Genomic DNA, 25107 nt, shown 5'->3' on the forward strand with positions numbered 1-25107 from the left:
TAAAGTATAGTAATCAAAGTGCCAAGACTTTTCCCAGCCAATAGTGAGGAGGATCACTGGCCTGGATACCCAGTATATACCATCCACCAGGCCACAGTGATTATTTGCAGAAATGCAACTGACCCAAAGCATCACAATAAGAATTGACCAAAGGACTTTTAATAGAATATTTAAGAATGAAGAGATAGGATTGCTAAATGGGTTCTATGTAAGCTTGGAGCCACCAGTGTTCTTTCTTTCTTTTTTAACCACCTTGGGCTCCTATCTTTATGAAAACTAGGTCAGCATATTGATGGAATATTCAAGCAACAGAGGGAAAGAGGCAATATGTCGATGCAGTAATGAGACCCAGGATACTGTCATTCCTGAAGTTAACTTCATGATTGTGCAAATCAATGAATGCTCATTTATGCTTCAGATAGTTGAGTTTCTGTTACTTGCAACCAAGCGAGTTGTGACAAGTACAGATGGCATTTAAATGGAAGAGATCACACAAGAGAAAAGAGTGGATAGGTCTGAGTAGCAAGAGAGAAGAAGGAGCCAACATTTTATTTAGATTGTTTGTCGTCTTTGATGACAAATGTGGCCTGAAAGATAATGTAAATCATTATACTGCTGGGAAAAAGAAATCTGCTGTCAGAGCATTGATGATTTTTAAAACTAGGTGATAGGTATAAAAGGGACATTATGTTTGCAAATGTTCAAAATTTAAAATGTGCTGATAGTTTGTGTGCCATTTCTATATTCAAGGGACAACAGCCTGTTGTTGGACAGCACCTTTGCTGTGAGTCAGGCTAGCCAAGAGTGATGATGACCTGCCTTTTCTTGACTCCCAACTTCCTTAGACGCTGGAATCCAGGGCTTTTGGTAGAGAAAAGTTAGAAATCTGCAAACCATCTGTAAAAATGCATGAGCCCTTTGTGGCTTGACTGTTCAAAAACAGGGACCTTGGACTGTCTCCATTGGCTCCTGGATTTGCTCTGGATGGGATGGGTTGGTGTCTGCCCTCCAGGCTCCTTTGGTCCTAACAAGAGCCAGACTGACATCTTTGGCTCCAAAAGGGATTTTTTCCAATTTGCACGTCAACAGCAGGCTCTGCACCAAACTGATAATTGGAGCAAATTGTACAGAATTACAAGGGATGACGAATTGTACCCAATCTAGTTTGTCAAAAAGACAAGTGGTGGCTCCAGAGTGAGGTCCAAGAAGCTGGTCTCAGGGATGGGAGCAGAGGTATCATAGAAACAGACAAATGGCAGGGACAGCAGAAGCAGTCAAGAAAGAGCCTGCAGTTAAAAGGGAAAGTTGGCCTTTTTAAGAAGACAAAGGGCAACTCTTCCTTTTGCAACTCAAGAAAGAAATGTGGATTTCAAGTTGTCCCACTCTGGGTAGATAGACTTTGAGACAGAGCCGGTGCCGTTCAGCTGGCCCACATTGAATAACTCTCATTGTCTTTGTGAATACAAGACCCATTGATAAACAGCCTAACAGCTCCAAAGTGCTCAGGCTCTGGAGCCGGGCTGCCTGGTTCATGTACTGGGCTCATCACATATTTCCTTAATGTATCTGTATCTTAGTTTCCTCGCCCATAAAACAGGGGTTACAATGGACCTGGGAAGCAATAAGCCAGACACAAAAGAACCAATATTGTATGATTCCACTCATATGAGCTACTCAGAATAGGAAAATTCACAAAGGATGAAAGTAGAATAAAAATTAACAGGAACTGGTAGTGGAACAAAAAATGGGGAGTTGTTAAAGAGCACAGAGTTCCTGATTGGTATGTTGAGAAAGTTCTGGAGAGGGATGGTGATTGCACAAGAATGTGATATATTTAATGCCACTGAATTGTAGACTTGGATGAAATAGTAAATTTGTGCCATATATATATATATATATATATATATATATATATATATATACACACAATTTAGAATATGAAATTTTTCTGCAAACATAATGTTGATCAAAGAAATTAGATACAAAATAATGAGTGCTATGTGATATCAATGCATAAAGTTAAAACATAGGCAAGTCATTGTTGCTGTTGGAAATCAGGGGAGCAGTGACCATTGGGGATGGTGGAGACTCGAAAGGGACTTCCAGGGGCCAGTAATGTTCTTTATCTTATCTAAGGGCTGGCGATATGAGTGTGTTGCCTTGGTGGCAATTATTCAGCTATTGTTTATGTGTATGTTAGACTTCAATAAAAGTACCCTCTGCCCCCATAAGAAAAGTGAGCATGACAATATTATCCTCCTCAGAATACTATTTTAGTACTGTTTCCAATAATGGAAACAAGGCAGGAGTTTCTTGAGTCTTTACCAGTAGCATAGAGAGCCAAAGATGCCCCATATATCATCCCAACCAACAACAGACCACATAGTCGATAGTAGTCCCTTAAGATTATAGCAATGCTAGAAAAAAGCCCTATTGCCTAGTGACATTGCAGCACAGCACATTGTGTGTTTGTGGTGACACTGGTGTCAACAATCCTACTGAGCTGCCAGTGTCATAAAAATTCTAGCCCATGTGATTATGTATAGTATGTAACACATGATAACAATAATACACAACTATGTCGCTGGTTATGCATCTACTATTTACTACACTTTTATCATTATTTCAGAGTATATTCCTTCTACTTCTAAAAACAAAGCTCCTCTGTGTTATGCTGGCAACAGCCTCATACAATTCGTGTTTATCATGTATCTCGATTGCAGCATTTTCTCTTGATTTGATTGAATCTATGCTGTTTTGTTCTTTAAGGCCCTAGAGCAGTAGGCTGTACCCTATGTAAGCTAGACAGACTAGATGTGGGATAGGTTATGCCCTGTAGGTTTGTATGAGTCTGTATTCTCTATGATATTTGCACAATGACAAAATTGCCTAAGGATGCACTTCTCAGAATATATTCCCCCTTGTCACGCAACACAAGACTGCATTTTGAGCTTCAATATGTCTTTGCATGTTAAGTTGCTGCTTGATCATCTTCTTTCTCATTTTTTCCTTTTTTTTTTTTTTGCAAATTGGAGAAGATAAAAGCTCATTCTGGTACTCCCCTAGTCCCTGGAATACTAAGTGCACTAGGTAAATGCTTGCTAAATGTTTCCGAAAAACAGTCTGTTCGAAAATGCATTGTCTACATCATAACTAATGATATGAATGAGTTATTTAAAATTTCCATATATGTACTTCCACAGACATCAGACAATCACTGGAATACCCTAAAGACAGTGTTGTTGTTTTTTATCTTTTCCTTTTTCCCTGCAAGACTGGGATTAAATCCAGGGCCTATCACGTTCTAGGCAAATATTCTACCACTAAGCTGCATCTCCAGCCCTTTTTGTTTTATTTTGTGACAGGGTCTTGCAAAATTGCCCAGGTTGGCATTGAATTTAAGATCCTTCTGCCTCAGTTTACCAAATAGCTGCCCGCCTGGACAACACAATCAAAACATGTTTTAAATACTGCATATTTTTTAAAAAGAGCTACTGTTACATGTTTCTTTATATTATTCTTGGTTGGCATTTTCATTTTAGATATAATAATGTTGATTAAAACATAAGGGTAATAATAAACTTAACTAGATGTGGTGGATTGAATTTTGACCTCCAAGGGATATGTCCACCTGGAACCTCAGAATATGATCTTATTCTGAATATGAGTCTTTGAAAATGTAATTAAAGTAAAGATCTCAAGATGAAATCAACCTGCATTGGGGTGGTCGGTAAGTCCAATGTCAGGTACTCTTCTAAGAAACAGAAAAGAAGGCACAGACCAAGGGCACTAGATAAATTCTTGATAAATATTTCTGAAAAGTAATCTGTTAAAAAATCTATTGTCTACATCATAACCATAATATGAATGAGTTATTTAAAATTTCCATATATGTACTTCCACAAGCATCAGACAATCACTGGAAAAAGCCATGTGAAGATCAAGGCAGAATATGGAGTTGTGAGGTACCAAACCAAGAAATATCAAGGGTTGCTGGGGACCACTGGAAACCAGGAGAGAAACCCTGATCCTGAAGATACCTGGAGTTTGGACTGACTTACAGCATTCAGGTCTTTGAGGGAATAATTTTCTGTTAGATTAAGCCACTATCTTTTAATTTGTTACCGCAGCTCTAGGAAACTAATATATCAGGTGCATAATTTATTAAGAGTTTTAAAAGTCACCCCAATTATAGGATTGGTTATTGTGGCACTGGCTTGATTTACATCCTCATTTAGCAAATGTGACTGAGGGTTTATTCTGAAATACAGAACCAGATGTCCATAGCTAATTAAATATGCAAGGTCACATGGCATCTCACTTTTCACTGGACTGTAAATTAAACCACTGCTATGGCATGAACGTTTGTGTCCCCTCCAAAACTCATATTGAAGCTTAATCTCTAAGGCAACAGTAGTAAGAGGTGGGGCTTTTAGGAAGTGATTGGATTTTGAGGGCTCAGTCCTCATGAATGGGATTAGTTCTCTTGTGAAAAGACTTGAAGGAGTCAGACTCATCTGTTGGCCTTGATCTTGGACTTCTCAGCCTTTGGAACTATAAGAGAAAAATTCAGTTATTTAAAAATTACCAAGTATTACTAAAGTATTTTGTTATAGCATCAGGAGCAGACTAAGACATCATTCTTTGAATTTTCTTTTTAATTTAAAGATTCAAGTAAGTTCAGGGAGAAAATTGAAGACAATGTTATGGTTTGGATCTGCATTGTCTCCCTGAGGCTCCGTGTTGAAGACTTGCTCCCCAATGCAGCAATGTTCAAGAGTGGGGCTTTTGGGAAGTGAATGGATTATGAGGGCTGTAATCTAATCAATGGATTAATTCACTGATCAATTTATAGCTGAATGGACTATTGGGAGGTGGTGGAAATTGTCAGAGGTGGAACCTAGTTGAAGGGAATGAGTATGTCCTTGGCGGTGTGCCCTTGGGAACTGTGTGTCTCGCTCTCTGATCCTTAGGTCTCTCTCACTCCCTGTTTCTTTCTCTCTCTGCTTCTCAGCCACCAGAAGGTGAGCAGCTCCGTCCTGCCATGTGCTCTCCACCATGATGTTCTGCCTCAACACGGGCCAGAGTGATGGGACCCAGCAACCATGGACCAAAACTGCAACCCAAAATAAACCTTCCTTGCTTTTAAGTTATGTTTCTCAGGTATTTGTCAAAAGGACAGAAATTTTGACTAATTTTCTTTCGAACTGAAAAGCAAGGTAGCAGAGTGATCAGGAACATAAAATGGGCTCAGAAACTCTTGGGTTGGAATTCTGACTCCATTTCTTAACTAAGGGAGTGAACTTAACAAATTTCTGAGTTTCTGGGATTCTCCTTACTTGTTTGTGAAATGAGGATTATTGAATTCCCCAAAATACTACCAGGCAATTGAAGAAGGAAGATACCACTTTGACAAATTCTTAATGGTATCTCAGAAAAGGGAAGTCAAGCCAAGGTATTTATAGGGTTTGGGGATCTGGGTTCAGGTGACTTAAACCGGGTCTTTCAAGGAGGCATTGACTAGAATTGGGCTAAGATCATGACCCAAGCAAGTTGAGTGTCTTCAAGAAAGTCTTGATAGGTAAAGCACGGAGTAATGAGAGCAAACAGTTTGCCCGGAGTGCAAAGACTGTTATCACAGATAAATAGATCAGCAGGAATTTCCTGGAGAAAAGAGAGAAGTTATTTATTGGTTGACAGTCTTATCTTTCTAAGGCAAAGTTTTTCATGGAACAAGTCATATTGACACAGGTGGTCTCAGTTCTAAGTCCAAATAACCATACCATGTGACAGCAGTTGTTACAATTTTCAAGATAGTAATATCTGCTTTCTGTGGTTGTTATCAGTAGTAAACTAGATCATGGTTCTATAGTGTCTGCCATGCAGAATGGGCTCAGTATGCACTAACAGATGAGTACTATTCATTTTAATTTATTTTGAAAGACAAATGTAGCTAGAAATATTTGATGTACCTTAAATGTAAAGCCCTTGATTTTCTTGTAGTTGGGAAACTTCTGACGTTCTTGGTAGAATTTGCACTTTAAAAAAAAAAAAAGGAGATTAAAAAGGGAAAAAAAGGTTTTGTTTGTTTGATTGTTTGTTTTGGGGGGTTTATTTCTTTGCCATGAATCTAGCTGGCAGCTTATTTGCATTCCCCCAAGCCTTCTTGACTAATCAGCTCTCTATAAGCTGCACATCAGATAACTCTTGCAAATGCAGAGGGGCTTGGAAAGATGGTGTATTGTATGGAAATGTAATACTTTACGCCAACTCAGGATTTTCTGTTCATTCACTATGCATGTTCTCCACTTAATTAGCAAAATCTTCTAATAAGAGAAAGCAACACCTCTTCAGTCTCTGAACATAAAAAACCCAGAAGAATTCCTTGAGCACAGTCTTAACTGACCACAAATTCTATAGATAGCTGAGTTTCACCCAGAGAAACTGAAGGTAATGTGGCAGGATGCCTGTCTGACTCCAAAGGTAGTGCTCATTCAATAATCTTTTCCATGACCCCCATTCTAAAGTCAGGAGAGACTACCCTGGTCCAGACTCTAACCACTTCACTCCAGGGAATCTGAAACCCCCTCATTCAACTTCCCACCTCTGCAAGAGTGAGAAAAAGTATATTCATTCTTCACTGTTCTGATATGTCATGTAAATAATTAAGACAACCCATATTCCTTGGAATAAAATTATTTGATTGACAAATAATAATTGTATGTATTTAAGGAATTCGACAGGATGTTTTGATGTATGTAGTTGTGCCATGATTAAATCAAACTCATTTACCTATTCATCCCTCATAGACTCATTTTTGTGTGTGTGATGAGAACATTTTTAATGTTTTGTTGTTTTCTTTTGTCTTTTAGCAATTTTGAAATAATAATAATACCTTATCATTAATTATATTTACCATGCCGTACAATAGATCACCAAAACTTATTATTCCTGTGTCACTAAAACTTGGAACCTTTTGGTTGACATTTCCCCATTCCCCATCCTCACCCACCTCCAGCCCCTAGTAACCACTCTTCAACTCTACTCTTATGCATTTAACTTTTTTAAAGTAAACATGTGAGACTATTCAATATTTATATTTCTGTGCCTAGCTTGTTTCACTTAACATAATGCCTCCGAGGTTCACCTATATTGTCTCAAATGACTTTTCTAAGGCTGTGTGTTATCTCATTGTGTACAGAATTTTTCAGAATTCCAAAGTATCATTATTAAGTGATTATGAAAGGAAGTGTATAATGTATTAGAAATTTTCATAGGTCAAACTAATAATAAATATACCAGTCTGAATGAGTTTGTGTAATGCATGGTTTATGTTTTTTTTAAAAAAATACAGTCACAAGTAATTTTTAAACCTGTTATGGTTTGGGGACCCAAGTAGTAGATGCACTTAGCTAGTGACTATATAATATGTATATACATTCCTTATATGCTTAATTGACCTGAGTATTCACCCCATACTGCTATTTTCATTATTAATTGTTCAGTTGTTAAAAGTGTTTACTAAGAAAATGTAATTTCACTGGGGTACTGACTTGATTCCCAAATATTTGTATATTCTGTCTTCACAACAGAGTACCTAAGAGGCAGGTTCCAGGGTCTTAGACTTAAGTTAATATCCCAGACCACCATTTTCTAGCTGTGCACCCATGGCCAGATAACAACCTCTCTGTACCACAGTTTTTCCAATGATAAAAAGAGAAAATTAATCATAGTCACCTGAGATATTAGGTCAGAGGATTAAATGATTTAATTCATGTAATTAAAGGACCCAATGCATAGTCGATGTTTTAGTTCTTGCTGAATTACTTTCTTTAAAATGAATCTGTAGAAATCTTGTCATGTGACATTTTCCTAGAGGAACAATATTATGTGGAGGAATTCTATAGTGTTGTTAGTTCAAACTTATATCCTTTATGGTTTTGTGTTATGCAAAGAGGTTAGGACAAGTTTGGAAATCTGGATTTGAAGTCCAGCCACAGCCATTAGCTACAGAATTTTGAATGAATCGTACTCTCTAGAATTCTTTCCTCAAGAAAAGTAAGGGGAGTGGGCTTAATTTATGATCTCAGAACAACATAACATGGTGGAAAAAAAAGTTTGGAGCAAGAGTCCAACTCTCAAGTTCCAGTTCTGTTTTTTTAGCTTTGTTTTTATGCTAAATTATTTTATTTTCCTATTATCTTCTATCAATATTTGTGCTCCTGCAGGTAGAACCCTATGGGTTAGAACCAATCTATAAAAGTATATTTTTGGCACTCAGAGGATCTACTATAAACAGTGTCTTCCCTGAGTTAAGAAAATAGCTATAAATTTCAGTTTGCCCTGGAGTTATTGTCTGAGTCATGGTTCTTCATGAGTCAAGCAATGTAAAAAATCTAAGGTTCATCTTTCATCTGTTTCTTCTTTGTGCAAGGTTTTCTCTATATATAACCTAAAAAAAAAACTTGCCTTGGTCTTAGGGTATCTTGATATTTTAAAGGGACGGTTGTACAGGAAGAAGATAAAATGTTATTCTCACCAAGAAAGGGCATATGCATAAAATACCTCCCCCCCCCCAACACACACACGCACAGACACCACAACAAACACACACATAGACATGAATGTCAGTACAGCCCCAGGCTCTAGCCAGAAGGACCTTATTCACGCTGTCCCCTCCTTGCATTGTAGACTTCCTTGTGCATAGATGCTCCCTATCCAGAGAGTAAGTCTCACAGAACCGCCAACTATCCTATTCTCCAAATCCTTCCTGGCTCTTAACACTGTGTAGACATCCAGGTATTAAAAAGTTTGTACTTATTGAATTGAAGTGGAAAACCCCAAAAGTTATCTTCTTCTACCTTTCTATGGAAGAGTTCAGCTTTGGAGGAGTTCATTTTAATTCTCACCCAGAGAATATCTGGAAACACCCAAAGCACCACACTGCAGATGCTAGATCGAGGGAAGCCCAGGGCCTTTCGGGCTCCTTCTGTTTAACTTGCAATTTTCAAAGGCAATGTTTTCACTGGGAAGAACAAGGGACGATGGGCCATTCCTTCCAGACAGCTTTAGGAGTAACATGCCCTTGACACATTCTGAGACAACTGTGGTCTGAAGGCCCATGGCTGTTTGCAGCAAGATTTTAATGACTGTCATTAGTTCTGCCATTACTGCCACCCAATAAAAACCACCACCAGCTTGATGTGATTAGCCCTGGGTTGTGCAGTGCCTCTGGACTCCAGTGAGCAACACAACATATGGTCTTTGCCAACAGCATTATTCATCAAAGAAGGATAAAAATCACAGCAGCATCCAGCTTGTCACAGTAGGTAATGGCTTTGGGCAAATCATAGCTTCAGTTCAGTTGGGTCTTTCAAAGATGTTGGCCTCCCTTTTTCCACCATGTACTTCATAAAAGTGAAAACGAAGTGCATGCTAAATGGGATTTCGAAACAATGAAAACCACATAATTAGGAGGCAGCAGTTAAAATTATATTACCCTGTAAGAGCAAAGCACAGTAACAAGTTAATGCAATTACTAATTCAGCTTTTTTTAGAGATAGAAACAAACAGTGCAATTAAATCCTCAGTCTGTATATTTTTTTTTTCAGGAACCTAATGAAAGGGAAATAAATAAACTAGATCCCCTTCTTTCCACTACTGCCTCTGCTGTGCCATTAGAGGATAGGTTTCCTACCTCCTTCTCTTCAATCCCATCTGAAAAATAGAACAGGCCACCAGCTGTGAAATGGATTATGCCCTGCATCTGTGCACCTGGAAGAGAAGCCAACGTGTTTTGAGAGTTGCCAAGAATTTTGCATCACTGCCTAGAAGCCTCCCATTCCCTCCTTAGCCTGCTTAGTCCAATTAACAAAAGATTCGCCACACACTGATTTGTATGTGAATGTCAGCATGAAGAGTATGCAGATGGCAACCTGTGCCCACAACTACATAGTACCAGTGTAACTCGCCATCTTGTCACCCTTCTCCTGCATACCCAAACCACTCAGAGAAGTGACCTATTTGTGATCTCCAAATAAATTTTAACTTTTGGATCATTGCATCTTTATGCATGTCATTCATTCTGCTTGTAGGGGCATTTGGGAGTAGATACCAAATGAAGGGGATTCATCCAGCTGCCCACAGAGGAGGACCCTGGTCTATCAGACTGACTGGCAGTTCACTTCTGCAAAGAGGACTGATGAGAAGATGGCTCAGCCCTTTGAAACTAAGGGGGAAAATCCAGAAAATCACCTATCTGCATATAATTATAATCTTGGTATCCATCCCTAAGCCAAAAAAAAATCTCTTTTAGGACATGTATTATTATAAATGAAGAAGAAACAAATTCAGTAAGTGGTTTGACCAGTTCTGAACCCAGAATAGTGACCTCAGGTGATCACTTTCATCAACCTAACTACACATTACTTCTGACCTCAACAGAAGTATTAAATGAGAAGACCCAAATTTGTGTGTATAAGACACAAATTTATAAATGATTTAGATACATAAATCGCAGATTAACCTATATGTCACCAATCTAATGTGCCATTGGTTTTAAGATACACCATTATTTAAAGAAGACAAAAAAACACCAATTAAACCATGACACCAGCCTTTCTTACTAGAAATTTTAATTTTCTGTTATGTTAAATTCATAGGCTATAAATATGTATTTATTTAAACAACACAGAATCATTGTATGAATGTCAATGTTCCTGCTTCCATATGCCCAACAATGACTGTCGCCCAGGCAACGAGTCTGATGCCATCCCTTGTAAGAGCCATTTCAGAGTTGTACCACTGCGAAAAACTTGGCCCTTTGGCATTGGTGAATATGGTGTCTGTATGTTACAGGAGCACCTCTCATATAACCAAGAGCCCCTCCTCATCTGACACCAGCAGCAGCCCAATGGATGAATCAAATTTGGGGCCACAGCCTTCCCTTTGTCTTCTGTCCCCACCATGCTCCATGATGGTCCTCCCGGTTCTAACTGCCCATCTGGCACCTCACACTGGACTCCTCTGTTAGAATTGTTAGGACTCAATTCTTATTTTATTCTTGTATTTCCCCCAAACTCCCTATCACTTGCCATGGCCACCTTACCTCTATTATTGATCTTGTTTTTTTTTTAAATATTTTTTGAAGTTATGTTTCCTTTACATCAAGAAAAACTTCCCTTGATTAAAACAGGCACCTGTCTTCATTCTCTCCAGGAAGATTTTGTGAATTTCAAGAATGAGAAGATACCACTATTTTTAATATTTCTACTTTGTGTTTCCTATGTTATATTAAACTTATCATCTTCACCTTTTCTTCAGAATATTTTGAATTTTCATGTTATCAGTGTTATATATACCATTTCTGTGTATGTTTAAAGCACCACAACTCATTGTTCGTTTGTTTTGTTTTCGTTGTTTTCTCCAGAGGAGAGTTTTAGAGGTCTGCCATGATTCGGGGTAGAAAGACCAGCCTTGTGGAGTTCTGGTTCAAAGACATCCCTCCCCCACTTCCAGGAAGGCACCCAAATACATCCTATTACCCTGCATTTTTAAATTTTTTTAGTTCTGTGATACAGCTCTACAGCAAGATCAAAGGGAACACCTTGTGCCTGGGGTTTCAGCTAACAGCTGAAAGAGCAGCACAGAAAGGCCCTTGACTTTCCAGGAGATCACTAAGTTCATCCAACCATTTCCCGCCTACTCGGCCAGAACCAGCTGGAGGCCCAAGCGCATGCGCACACGCACCCCTACCCGCCCCTCCAGCTTGCTGATGCTTTTTTTTTTTTTTAAATTTCCTTTCACCTTTGAAGAGGCTTTTAATATTCATGTTAACCTGATTTCACCTGTATAAAAACGTTCAGGGACATGTGGGCATTTTGTGACTTGTCCTGGTTTTAAATATCCCCGAGGGGGCTCCTGACCCACATAGAACGAGTTTGCTTCAGAGCAAACCGGAGGTGATCGCAGGAGCCACGCATAGTTTTTGGAGATCATTCCTCCCCTCTATATGTATATGCAATACTGTGTTGGTCAGTGTTCAGCTGCTGACTCTGGGGAGAGAAGAAAAGCCCTGTTCGGTAGACTTTGTCAGTTTCCGCGTGTGAATGCTCCCCAGTGGCCGATTTGGAGACACCACGATGACTTCACCCGTGGCTGTCCAGAAGAGATTCACTAGGCTCGCGTTACAGGGCATTTCCTACTTTCAGATACAATGAATAATAGTTAAATGGAGTAAAGTCATTAGGAAGGGATGAGTGTTGTCTATGTATTACTTTTGTGGTTAGCATAATTTAAATACAAATCTATATAATTTAATTTTTCTTAATGGCTATGTTTAAATAACCAGTTTGCAAAACTCTGGAGAATTTAGCAATGGGTTTGTATTAGTCTGCTTTTCACCACTGTGAAGAAAATACCCCAGAAGAACAACTTAGAGAAAGGAAAGTTTATTTGGGCTTAGGGTTTCAAAGGTCTCAGTCCATAGACACTGACTCCATTGCTCTGGGCCCAAAGTGAGACAGCCATCGTCCAGGGAAAGGCTTAACCGAGGAAAAGCTGCCCAGCCTAAGGCAGGGTCAGCAAGGACGCAGAGAAAGACAGCCAGAAAGAGACAGGCCCGCAGGCAGGCTGGCCGCAGGGAAGAACAATCCTTCCAGGGTAACTCCAACGACCCATCTCTTCCAGTCATGCCCCATCTGCCTATAGTTACCACCCAGGGTGTCCATTCAAACTAAGATGGACTGATTAGGTTAGGGCTGCTAAGCCCAATCATTTCACCTGAGAACATTCCTGCATTGACCCAGGAGCTTTTGAATACCTCATATCCCAACCATAACGTGGCACTTGCAAGCCAATATGCTAACTTATATTTTTGATCTTTTATGTTCCCACCTAAATTTATACCCTAGAATATGAAGCTGCCTTATGCTTCCTTTTATTTTCTATGCTGTTACAGATAGAAAACCAATTTCTAACATTAATGATCATGTTTACTTATTATACGTGCTTTTGAGAGGTCATCAAAATTCACCAATAACAAAATTTAGACTATACCCCAAATCTGACTCTTCCTGAAATGACATTTTTAACCTAAAAAAGCTTATAAACTAAAAAAGTTACCAAAAAAAATTACTGCCAGTGTAAATAAATCATCCTTGTCACAAACTAAAAAGCTTCGCAACAAAGGAAATAACAAAGTGAAGAGACAAGTTACAAAGTAGAAGAAAATATCTGTAAAATGTCCAAGAAGAAATTAATTTGCAGAATATATCAAGAATTCAAACAACAGCAAAAAAAAGTAAAAAAAAAAGCAATCTGCTTTAAAATAAACAACTGACATGAATATATATTTCTAAAGACAATACACAATGACCAACACCATCATAAAGAAGTATTCAACATTACTAATTCAGGGAAATGAAATCAATGAGATGTCATCTGACCCCAGTTGGAAAGACTATTATCAAAAAGACAAAAAATAACAAATACTGGTGAGAATGAGGAGAAAGAGGTACTTTCATATGCTACTGGTGGAAATGCAAATCAATACAACCATTGTGGAACACAGTATGGATGTTCCTCAAAAGACTAGAAATGTGCAGGCATGGTGGCACATACCTGTAATGCCTGCTACTAAGGAGACTGAAAATCGAAAATTCGAAGCCAGCCTGGGCAACTCAGCAAAAGACTATCTAAAAATGAAACAAAAAAATACCAAGTGTGTGGTTCAGTGGTAGAGCAACTGCTTAGCATGTGTCAGACTCTGAGTTTGATCCCCAGTATCCCAGTACTACAGAAAAAAAAAAAAAAACAAAGAAAGAAACTAGAAATGGAACTACCAAACATCTCACTATTGAGTAAATATCCAAAGGAAATAAAATCAGTATGTTGGAGAAACATCTGCACTCATATGTTTATTGTGGCACTAGTGACAATAGACAAGATGTGGAATAATCTAAGTGTTCACTGACAGATGAATGGATAAAAGAAAATGTGGTATATATACACAATGACTATTCAGCCACAAAAAATGATAAGATTGGGTCATTTGCAGCAACTTATATGGGACTGGAGGACATTATGTTAAGTGAAATATATAAGGCATTGAATGACAAATACAAGTGTTTTCCCTTATATAGAGAAATTAAAAATCTGATTTCATAGAGGTGAGAACCGAACAGAGTTTACTAGAGCCTGGGAAGGGGTAGGGGAGGATGAACGAAGGATGGGTACAGGTACAGGGGTGGAGTCAGGTAGGAGGAATAACTTCTAATGTTCTATAGTACAATAGGGTAACTATGTGTGATGACTGTTTTGTCAACTTTTTTGCTGCTGTGACTTAAAGAACCAACCAGAACAACTGCAGGGAAGGAAAAGTTTATATGGGGGCTCACAGTTTCAAAGGTCTCAATCGATAGACAGCAGACTCCATTCCTTGGAGCTCAAGGTGAGGTAGAACATCGTGGTGGAAGAGTGTGGCAGAGGGAAGAGCAGCTCACATGATGATCAGAAAGCAGAGAGAGAGAGATCTCCACTCGGCAGATACAAATATAAACCCCAAAACCATGCCCCCAATTTCACTCCTCCAGCCACACCCTACCACTTCAGTTTCCAGTTAATCCATATCAAGGGATTAATTCACTGATCATGTTAAGGCTACAACCCAATCATTTGTCTTCCAAGCCTTCTTGCATTGTCTTACTGGTGAACTTTTGGGGGACACCTGACACCCAACCATAAGAATGACAATTAATTGAATATTTAAAAGTAACTAGTAGAGAGGGTTTTGAATGCTCCCAATACAAAGAAATGATAAATATCTGGAGAAATAGATACGCCAATCAACCTGATATGATCACTACACATTGTATCCATGTATTGAAATGTCACACTGTATCCCATAAGTATGTACAATTACTGTTTCAGTTAAAAAAAATTATATATGCATATATACTGTTCACCATCACATTTGAATGTGTAGTTTAAAAGTCAATCACTTAAGCTTTTTTTTCAGAAAGGGGCACTTGGCCACTTCCATCAAGGATGCCATGGAAAGGGGAACGAGGTCAAAACAAAAGGAAGCCATATTTTCTCTTCTGTGGCCTCAGGCTGACTCTGCTTAGCCCTACTATCCAGAGAAGGAAGTCCTGACCTGACTGCTGTACCAATAGGAAACCACTTTCCACCCAAACAGACGTCGAGCGGCTGAGGGCGAGGCAAGGCTTTGTGTCTCCATGTCATCCTGGTGCCTGGTACAGAGAAAGCTCTCCCTAATGGATATGTCACTGCCTGAATATGTCACTGCCTGGATATGTCACTTTGGAAATACTGCATGTAATGAACATCGAGAAAAGGTGAGTGGTTGTTGGCAGAAAGCACGTCAGTTGTGTGTTCAGGTTTAGACCTCACATGCTGAAAATCACAGGCATCTTATTGAGGGTGTCAGACATGGAAACCACACTACCTTATTCAGTTCTAACAAGATTTCCACAAGTTAATAGGCAAGTGCTTAGGCCCTGCTTTCTAATTCTTCATACCAGGAAATCATTCCCATATGGGCACCCACTGGTCTTCCATTATTTCACACAGTAGAATTAAGCTTCTTGATTCCCACATGCAAAAGATGGGATACAAAAAGAAACTTCTGGATGTCATTCAACTTGACCTTGTAGACTTTTCGTAGAAAAGATCTCACCAGACAACTTTGGGGATAACTCTCTAATCAAAATACATTCTAACAGCGACCTTCCCCTACCCTGCAATTCTTAGAGGTCCCCCACCCCCTCCCTGTTGGCTTTCTGTTCTTTCCAGTAGCCTTTTGAAATTGAGCAAGCTCCTGGGAGTATTTTGAAAGGCCCATGAGCTCTCTGGTCAGCACTTTCAATCTCTAATTATAATCTTTGCCTGATGGCTTTCACTTAATACTTCTAAGGTGGGGCTGAGAGTAATTGATGGTTTTGAAGTTTTCAAGGCTACTGTCAATGTATTAAGGCTTAATTCCTCCTGTGATTGCAGAGAAGTTACTGAAAGTGAAAAGGAAACGAATACTCTTCTCCATCCCAGGAAAAGAGAGATTTTATTAGAGGGTAGTGAAATATTTATAAGAACATTCGAGCATGTGGGACTCAAGAACTGAATTCACCTCAAACCTTCATTTGCATACTTGCTACCAGCGAAATCTATTATGGGATGGCCTGGATATGTCACTTTGGAAATACTGCATGTAATGAACATCGAGAAAAGGTGAGTGGCTGTTGGCAGAAAGCACATCTTTCTCGCCTACTGCCTTCCCAGAAAAATACAAGTGTGCTCAAAATATAGTATAGAAATAAAGGGGCTATTTTGAAACAGACAGAAACATTTTGACTCATGAAAGGAATGTCAGTAATGATAGAGAATTTCTTTAACACAAAGGATTGGCTTTATCACAAAGAATTGACTTTATTGTGTGTGTGTGTGTGTGTGTGTGTGTGTGTGTGTGTGTGTGTGTACAGGGAAACTCTCAGTCTTTAGTCATGACTTTCTGTTTTAGCAAGCTCTTATTCACTGGCTTCACTGGCTTCTCCTTGCACGAACACTTCTGTGATTGGTAACTAAGGCTTCATTGGTACTTACTGTCTTTCTGGCAAGCCATGTCATTCCCTTCTACACTTATTAAGCATATATTCTAATGCCTGCATTGGCCCATTACAGATGCTTTATTCATTCATTCATTCATTCACTCACTCACTCAACAAACACGTATTACCGTCAGATGTGGGGGATTTGAGCACAAAAAGCAGTCCATACTCTCCAGGAACTCTGAATTCAAAGAGAATACCACTGTTTGATTCAAAGTTGGAGGACAAGATATCTTGTCCCTGGGGATTCAACCCATCACAGGTTTATCTGGAATGAGTCACACTCCATCCTTTCTCTTTCTACCCAGCCAAACTAACCAGGCTTAGCAAAGAAGCCAATTTTCTTGTGAAGTCAGTGATCCCTAATACTAAAAAACACACTTACTTTGGGATAACTCAGAAGATGTCAATTCAAACAGAAGCCTACCTACAAAGTTCAGAACATGAAAGGGCAATCCGGTTTCACCTCTCCCTGAAGCCCATACTTAGTGTCAGCATCTGTGTAATTCTGTGTAATGCTAATGATTATTAAATCAAAAGGCATTCATTTAATGGAGCCATTTCAGGATCAAGCAGTAAATTGCCTTCTGCCATATGGCTTTGGGCACTAAATGATTAAACTATAATGTCTGAGTCTCTGTTGCTGGGCTATGTAATGATGTTGTGCACCGGGAGCCCTGTCTGAGATGGCTGGGAATCTGTTTTCAGTTTGCATCACCAGCAAAAAAAAAAAAAAAAAAAAGTCTCTTTGGGCCTAGAGACATTAAATCCTCCTGCTCCGATCAATCACCATGGTATTCGGCATTCGGAATCACCCTGATCCTGCATACAGGATGGATGCATACATCTCCAACTCAGGGTGGAGACAGGGACTTTAAAACCAGATGATTTATAGTGACTAATAAAGAAAAAGGGGAGAGGGGAAGCCCAGCACAGAGCTCTTGAGACAAAGACAATTTGGAGCACAGTAAATGGGTTGCCACCTGAAGCCACTCAAAAACCATTCCCTTGACTAATAAAGCCACCAGCCTTCGATCTCCTGTGCCATCCACCCCGCTAAGCACTTTAACATAGGTCTCCTCTTAATCTTCATAACAACCTCTATAGAGGGAGTACTATTGTTGTTCCCATGTTACTGACCATAAGACAGGGGTTTAGTGGAATCAAGTAAACCAACCAAAGCCACAGCTTAGGTTAATGGTGGAGCTGAAATTCCGACTCCAGTCTGCTTGACTCAAGAGTCAACGTTCTTTATCCTCAATGCTGGCAGACCATTATTGCCGATTCCTTAGTTCAAGGAAATCCATGGTAAATATGACTAGGGTGTTTGTTTTAGTTCCTTGTTTCTAAATATAACTGGTAAACTGTGTATGACCCTCATCACAATCTGTTGACTCAGTCATTGTCAAAAGATTTTTCTGTTGTCTTCATAAAATCCAAAGTTAAGGAACCATTTCAAATGCTGCCACAGTAGTCCACCGGAGCATACCTCCCATCAACAATATTCTGGAACCCAGAAAGGGCCAAGTTAGATGACTACCCCCGGTTCAGAATTCTGCCTCATTGTGGTTATGCGACTTCCTGTGCTATCCACTGCAGGACTATAAGTATTTTTAGGCATGTAACACAGTTCCTGTTCCCAAAGGGTCTTACACTCCTGCTGGGAAGACAGTTCCACTCAAGAATATGTAAGCCCTCAGCAGGACGGACAGTGCTCTAGACATGCAGAAACTCAAAAGGCCTTCAAAGAAAGCCCGCTCTATTTTCCTTTGTGAAAGACTAACTCACAGACTTCACCTCACCAGGTTAAAATCAGACTTCTTGTTCATGCACTTGACTCAGTATGAATAAGTCATTTAAAATCATAATTGTCCAGGAACTTTGGGCACCCGTGATCAAAAGTTCTATAAAAAATTGAATAAAGCTGTAGGCATTGTACCAATCAATCCCTTGGGAAATGTCTAGTCTAATTCTGAGGGTTACTAACTTTCTTCTTGCAAAAGACAGAGGCACTATCTCACTCTTAGAAAAACAGTCCCTCTCTCCTGGTGGGTCCTGCTTCATTAACTTTTAACTGGCACTTTTAAAATTCAGTTTGTACTTTAAAACTTTTAAAGCCTTTATCAGATGTTCTTCGGAACTAAATGCATACCATTAAAATACACACTTTTCCAACGTGATCAGATTTCATTTAAACATATTCACAAAGACCTCGAGAGGACAAACAATGCATTTAATGATAGGAACTAGAATGGCGCCAGTAATGAAGGGTTCTGTTCTGCCAATAATACCCAAAACTAAGGCAATGATTTTTCCAAGCGTTGTTTTGCTTTAGAAATTGACAGTAAAGTACTTTCACATATATTATCTTATTTAGTCCTTTTGACAACCACAGAACCAAGTAGGGTAAGTTTCCTTGTCTCCATTCTAAAATAAAGAAAGAGCCTTAAAATCAGGTTCAGAATATTTAAATACTGGAGCCAAGTGTACACAACCAGTAAGTGACAGAGTCAGAGCCAGAATTCTGGCCCTCTGGTTTCCAGCCCATTTCCAGTTGAACTCTGCTCATTATATCAAACAATATAACTTTTATTCTAGCATGATCTCTGCAAGGAAAAGTTGCAAGTCCTATTTGCCTTTGAATCCCTGGCACCTCACTTGTGGCAAGTAAGAGTCTATAATGAACCACAAATAAAGACACTTTGTTCTAGTGTCTGTGCTTCCTGGTCACTGTCACCAGTTAACAGAGACAAGTTAACACGAATAATGATAGTTTCAGATTTTAAATAGGCCTTATATTCCATGGACATACAAGGGGGGGGGTCCTAAACACAACTAGTGATTTTTAAATTTCTTTTTTTAATTTAATTTTTAGTTGTAGATACACATGGTACCTTTATATAATTTATTTATTTTTATGTGGTGCTGAGGATCAAACTCAGTGCCTCACACATGCAAGACCAGAACTCTACCACTGATCCACAACCCCAGCCCCACAACTCATGATTTTATTAACCTATCCCAAGAGGGACCTGGCAAGTTAATGCATAGATTGATCCAATATCCTCCCCTAAATGTATCTCTCATACTTGAGGACAAGGACCATCACACCTGCAACTGACTTCTCAGGAAATGTCCTTTCAGTCAGTCTCTTCCAGGAGAATTCCTTGACAAGGTTTTAGATAGCTGTGGCCACATCTGCTCCCAGCGACTCTCCCCAGCCTCCAACCAGGCATAACAAATTAGAGCCAAGTGGGTTGTTGGTCCATTGCTTGACCCAATGGACTGCTGTTAAAAATCAATGAATATTCAAAAACTTTTGAGGGGCCCCAGCAGAAAGGTACACTCCAACAGAAACAATAGTCATTTATTGGACCAACCCAATGTTCCTTATTAGGAATTCAAAATGAAGATATAAGAGTAACTTAGGAGAAAGAAGAACCAGAGATGGAATCAGATATGGAAGCACACTGATTGTGGAGCAGCAGGATCAGAAACACAGGCCACCTCCTGCCTGAGTTCCCATCTGAGTTAAGGAAATGATGGTTACATGTTAGAGCCAGGGCTGAGGTTCTTCCCTTTCTAGGCCAGTTGCTTTTTAATCCTTTCTGGATCTCAATCCCCTTACAATCTGATGAAAAATATAAGTCTGTCCGTGTCTCAGAAAAAAATATATATATTTATACACATTCAAACCCATGATTTTATTTAATTTCAAAGGGATTTCCAAGTCTCCTAAGCCCAACTTCACACCCACTAGGGTCCACAGACCCCAGGACAAGGAATCTTATTTAAACTATTAGTTTATCTAGAACAACTGTGGCATCACATTCATCTCTGAATCTCAGCATCTATATAGGTTCTAGAACATGGTAGGCATTACATATGTCTTGATCAAATGAGTGAGTGAGTGAATGAGAGCGTGAATAAGTAGATGAATAAAAGAAATACAACTGGGAAGTTCATGTTTTATTCACGGCATGCTGGGAACATCCTCTTTCTCTGTCTTATGTAATACTTTATTAATAAGCTGGGTGGTATGTGTGGATGGAAGGGACAAATGGTCACCTTTCACATGCAGACCTAGAAGGGTGTTGTGCCTCCAGTATGCAAATGAGAACTTGGATTGTCGTAGACTGGGAGGGCAGCTCTATGCATCTAGCAATTATAGAAATGAAAAGCTACTCTTTTCTACCTGAAATGAATGTGTAATAATTGCTCAGAATTTTAAACTACTATTTCCTAATGTACAGTTTTTAATTTATTGTCTGGGAGAAAATAATTGAGGATTCTATTTGGGGAGGGATGAACATTAGTTGGTGTCCCAATTCACTTTATATGTCCTATTTTACAGAGAAGGAGAAAAAGAGACAGAGACGGGGAGGGGACATCCTACTTCCCTTTAATTGCTATTGCCAGCTTTATTTGGAATGTTTCAATCTAAGGATTTGCAAGAATATAAGCTCTTTTGGAGCAAGGTTATGTGACGTGGTATTATAGCTGCTCCCCTGCCTATTGCCAATCTCAGTGCATAACAGATAGAGGGATTTTAAGTTTCTGTTGTTGAACCCTAAAGACAGACATACATTTTTATTTGAAGAGGAAAGAAGAGAGAGAGAGAGAGAGAGAGAGAAAGAGAGAGAGCGCAGAATGTAATTATTTCAAATGTTAAATATTGAAAACATCACTTCAAACTGGTTACATTTAAAGACAAGAATCTATTCTGTAGGCTAGATTTTTAAACATCTTAATTCTCAATCAAAAACTTCTACATAAATGACTTTACTTCAATTTAAAACTTCCATTATTAGTATTGAAGGGTATTACATGTTCGATTACATGTTTTCATATAGTTTTTTTTAACCTTTTGAATCATATGCCCTGATAGTGTAAGAAAATTGAGTTCACTTGCAATGCATAACTTATATGATTGCATTTGCCTTAGTGCATCCTTATTGTCCCAGGGGCACAAAGTATTGTCCTATTTTGTGCTCCCATGCAAGGAGCACAAGCATTCTCTTATTAATATATTTAAAGTTCATTAACAGGAGATCTTCACTTGGCATATAGCATAGCTAACCCTAAAAAACTAATTTATGCTAGCTATTGAGTCACTTAGCTTACCTAAATAATATACTTAGTTTTTACATGTTATGTACAGAATATCACTGCTGTATTATGCATGTGCATTTTGTAAAGAATGGCAAAACACATACGCACACACACACAATTTTCTGAATATCCTTTATGCTATAGGGACTTTCCAAAGATTATCTCATCTTAAGACATTCTTTTTACCCCTTTTATAGACCAGGACATTGAGCTACATAGAGTGTAAGGGACTTGACCAGAGTGGCACAGCCAGGGAACAACAGAGTTGGGATTTAAACTCAGAATAATCTGACCTCAACGTTGGCGCACTAGTGTCTTGCTACCTCTCCTGTGACATGAGATCATGTCTGAATCACTTCTCCTACTGCAAATCACATATTCTGCTGCATCGAGCTATCATCTGAGTAGAGTACCATACAAATGTTGCCATGAGGTCCCACCCTCCCCCACTAAAGGTCAGGAACAGGAAGTGAAGTAACTTCCTCCAAAGGAAGAAAAAGAAAAATAGGTCAAAACAAGAAGCTGCCTTGCTCCAGCAATGGGAGGGCCAAATTAAACATCAGAAAGCTAAAACCTAGACCTGGAAGTTAGTTCTCAGGTTGTTCTTTGTTTGTTTGTTTTGGGTGAACCCAGGACCTTGTGCACGCTAGGCAGGTGCTCTACCACTGAGCTGCAGCCTTGGCCTGAGGTCTGTTTTAACAGAAAAGGAGAGGTAGATCAGGAATAGAGACTTGGATTTTATTTGTGCCTTAACCAAGACATTACGGAGTGAATTTGGGCCTTATCCACAACTTTAGTTTTTCTAACTTTGGAATGTTGATAACAATACCTGCCTGGCACCCAACATTTTAAGTTTGTTTTTTTTTTTTAATAGGATTTTCACAGTCCTTTGTGCAAGCTATATCTCTGAGAGTAGCTCTTCCTGTATACACAGCAGAACATGGGACAGAACACCAGATCCTCAGGCCCCACCTAGTTCAAGGACCTCCTCTGGGCAATCCCGTTTGTCCAAACCCCAAACCTCCCTGCTGCACCCCGATGTGCAAGGTGAGTTCTATGAGGTCAGGCCACAATCCCACACCCTCCCATCAATGCGTTTTGCTATTTCCAGACACTGCAGCAGTGCTGCTGTCCAGGATTAAAACTTAAGAACTTGAAAGCTTCCAGATAGGTGCAGTTTCTTGTCTCCACATCAAGTAAACAGCCCATGACATTGGCTTTTTAGCAGGTGACAACGGACATTCACAGGGCAGCAGCCGAGGAGCTGTGTTTACATGATACTTAATACCCTGGAAGGTATTGGACATATGGGGATTCCCCTACCCAGGTAACCCAACCCATGGACTAGGACCAGTGGTGAACGCAAGACGATATCCATCTTTCTTTGGCTGTCACCACCTCCCCAACCTGCAAGAGCTGGCCAGCAGTTACAGACAATGACCCCAGCCTCTTAAATGGAAAAGAATGGTGTATCATATGTTTTCCGGCCAAAAGAAGAAAAAGGAAGTCTTTAAGAAAATATGTTTAACGTTGGAAGGAAAAAGGGAGACAGCTTTCAAAGGGCTATTTTTATAGTCTTCAAATGAGAAATAAATGACCAGAGCTGAGGGCTACAGAAAGCAAAGCAGGTAGCCTGCTAAGCTCTCAATTTCCTTTATCCTAACATCTGCTGGGGAGTAGTTCATGGGCCTCCTGGAGAGCCGCTCATGGGATTATACTTCATGAGGCCCTTAATATACATTGTCTGATTAATTCTCATGGTAATCTAACATGCTCTGTCATGAGCCATCTATGTGACCTTGAGCCAATCGTTAATATTCCTGGGCCTACCATATTCTATATCAGGGTAATCCTCAACAATTTCACCAAGGAGTGGGCTAGAAAGGAAGACAGCATGCATGTTGAAGAGTTAGAGACCTTCCAAATCAAAGGGGGAGTCAGGAGCAGCATACATAACTAGGAAATCTCAGGAGAAAAAGAAAAGCAAATTCAATAAGCAGTTTCAAAGCATGGGCCTCAAAACCAGTGTCTCTCTTCCTTGTAATATTACTGTTTTGTGTGGGGTTAAGATGCTAGACTATCTCCTGTCTGCCTCAGAAAACAGACAGGATAACAGGAAACAGTTTCAGATTCCACAGTGATTATAGCTACTTAAGTTTGACTTACCAAATACTGTCTCAAACAGATGGTATGTAACATTTGATTAAGGGCTTATCCTGCAAGCCAAGAGAGAACATTTCTTTCCCTTTTAATATAGAAAAAAATGCGGAGAAGAAGGGAAAGAAGCTGACAACTTTGCTCATACCCCATGTGTGTCAGCTTTACCCAGTGTCTATGACTTTCCTAAAATTAACCTGTGCTTATCATGCAACTCAAGACCACAGTGGGTGATGTTAACACTACAGAATTTCAGTGAGGAAGGATATTGAAGATCATCAATTCAAAGACCATTATTTTATAGATAAGGAAACTGAGACCCTGAGAGGTATGCTGATGTGTTCTTAAGTCATCTCCCAACTCTAGGACTGGCCTTCATACGTACAAAATGTTCAATATGGAGGAAACATACGACTCTGCCTACACCGTTATTCTAAATTATCACCAATCTGTTAGCGATTATCAGAACTGAAAGCTGATGGGTGATGCTATTCAAGTCCAGTTAATGAGCCAAAAGCTGAGTTCTTCAAAACACTTAACATTAATCAGCATTTGGCTTCAGTTTGTGACAAGTGTTTTCAAAACACCACAGACAATTACAATATTCTGGCTTTGCGGAGGGTAAACACACGATAAAAGAAAGTCAGATTTTCATAAATGACAGTCTCCAGAATGGAAATAATGAGTCCCACAGAGAAGGGACAATGTGTTCATCTTTCTAGCAGGCTGAATGAAATTTGGGAACTAATGAGGTAACTGGGAGATCACAGAGTGTGAATCTTCTGCTTGAGGAAGATGAAGAGGCCTCTTTTTACCATAGCAAAGCTAACAAGCAGGACAGAGCCAGGATGCCTAATGGAGGAATCACCACTAGTTTTAGGGCCCCTGGCCCCACCCCACTCACCTCCATGGCAATGGGCAGTGTCACAGGGGACAAGGCTCCCTGCAGGGAGTACTAAGGTGCCCACCCGGTGTGGAAAAGAGAGGACATTTGAGAGGACATTGAGAGGAGTTGGGAACTTATCACATGGTGTAACAGTTTTTGTGGGGGTTCTGAGGACCATGCCTTTAGCTCCACACTCCAGAATCCCAAGAACAGTTTTCATGGAATTCTCAAAGTTTGCTGGAACATTTTAGCTATGCTTTTATTTGTTTGTTTATTATGTTACCAGCTCAAAATCTAAACTATGATTAATGTTAAGTTTTCTGAGATCGG

General features: G+C 39.5%; 1 long non-coding RNA gene across 2 annotated transcripts in view; it reads right to left on the bottom strand.

Annotated features, from left to right (window-relative positions):
• Window positions 1-5383: 5383 nt before the first annotated feature.
• LOC308657462 overlaps window positions 5384-25107 on the bottom strand; it is a 37567-nt gene continuing 17843 nt past the window's right edge. For both annotated transcript variants that reach the window (XR_014023931.1, XR_014023932.1), the window contains exons 2-3: window positions 5973-6038; window positions 5384-5664 (exon numbers count right to left, since the gene is read on the bottom strand). This is a non-coding gene — a long non-coding RNA (uncharacterized lncRNA). The remainder of the gene's footprint in view (window positions 5665-5972; window positions 6039-25107) is intronic.

Source organism: Spermophilus citellus (assembly GCF_964194105.1).
Source record: "Spermophilus citellus genome assembly, chromosome: 10".
Classification (NCBI taxonomy): Eukaryota; Metazoa; Chordata; class Mammalia; order Rodentia; family Sciuridae; genus Spermophilus; species Spermophilus citellus.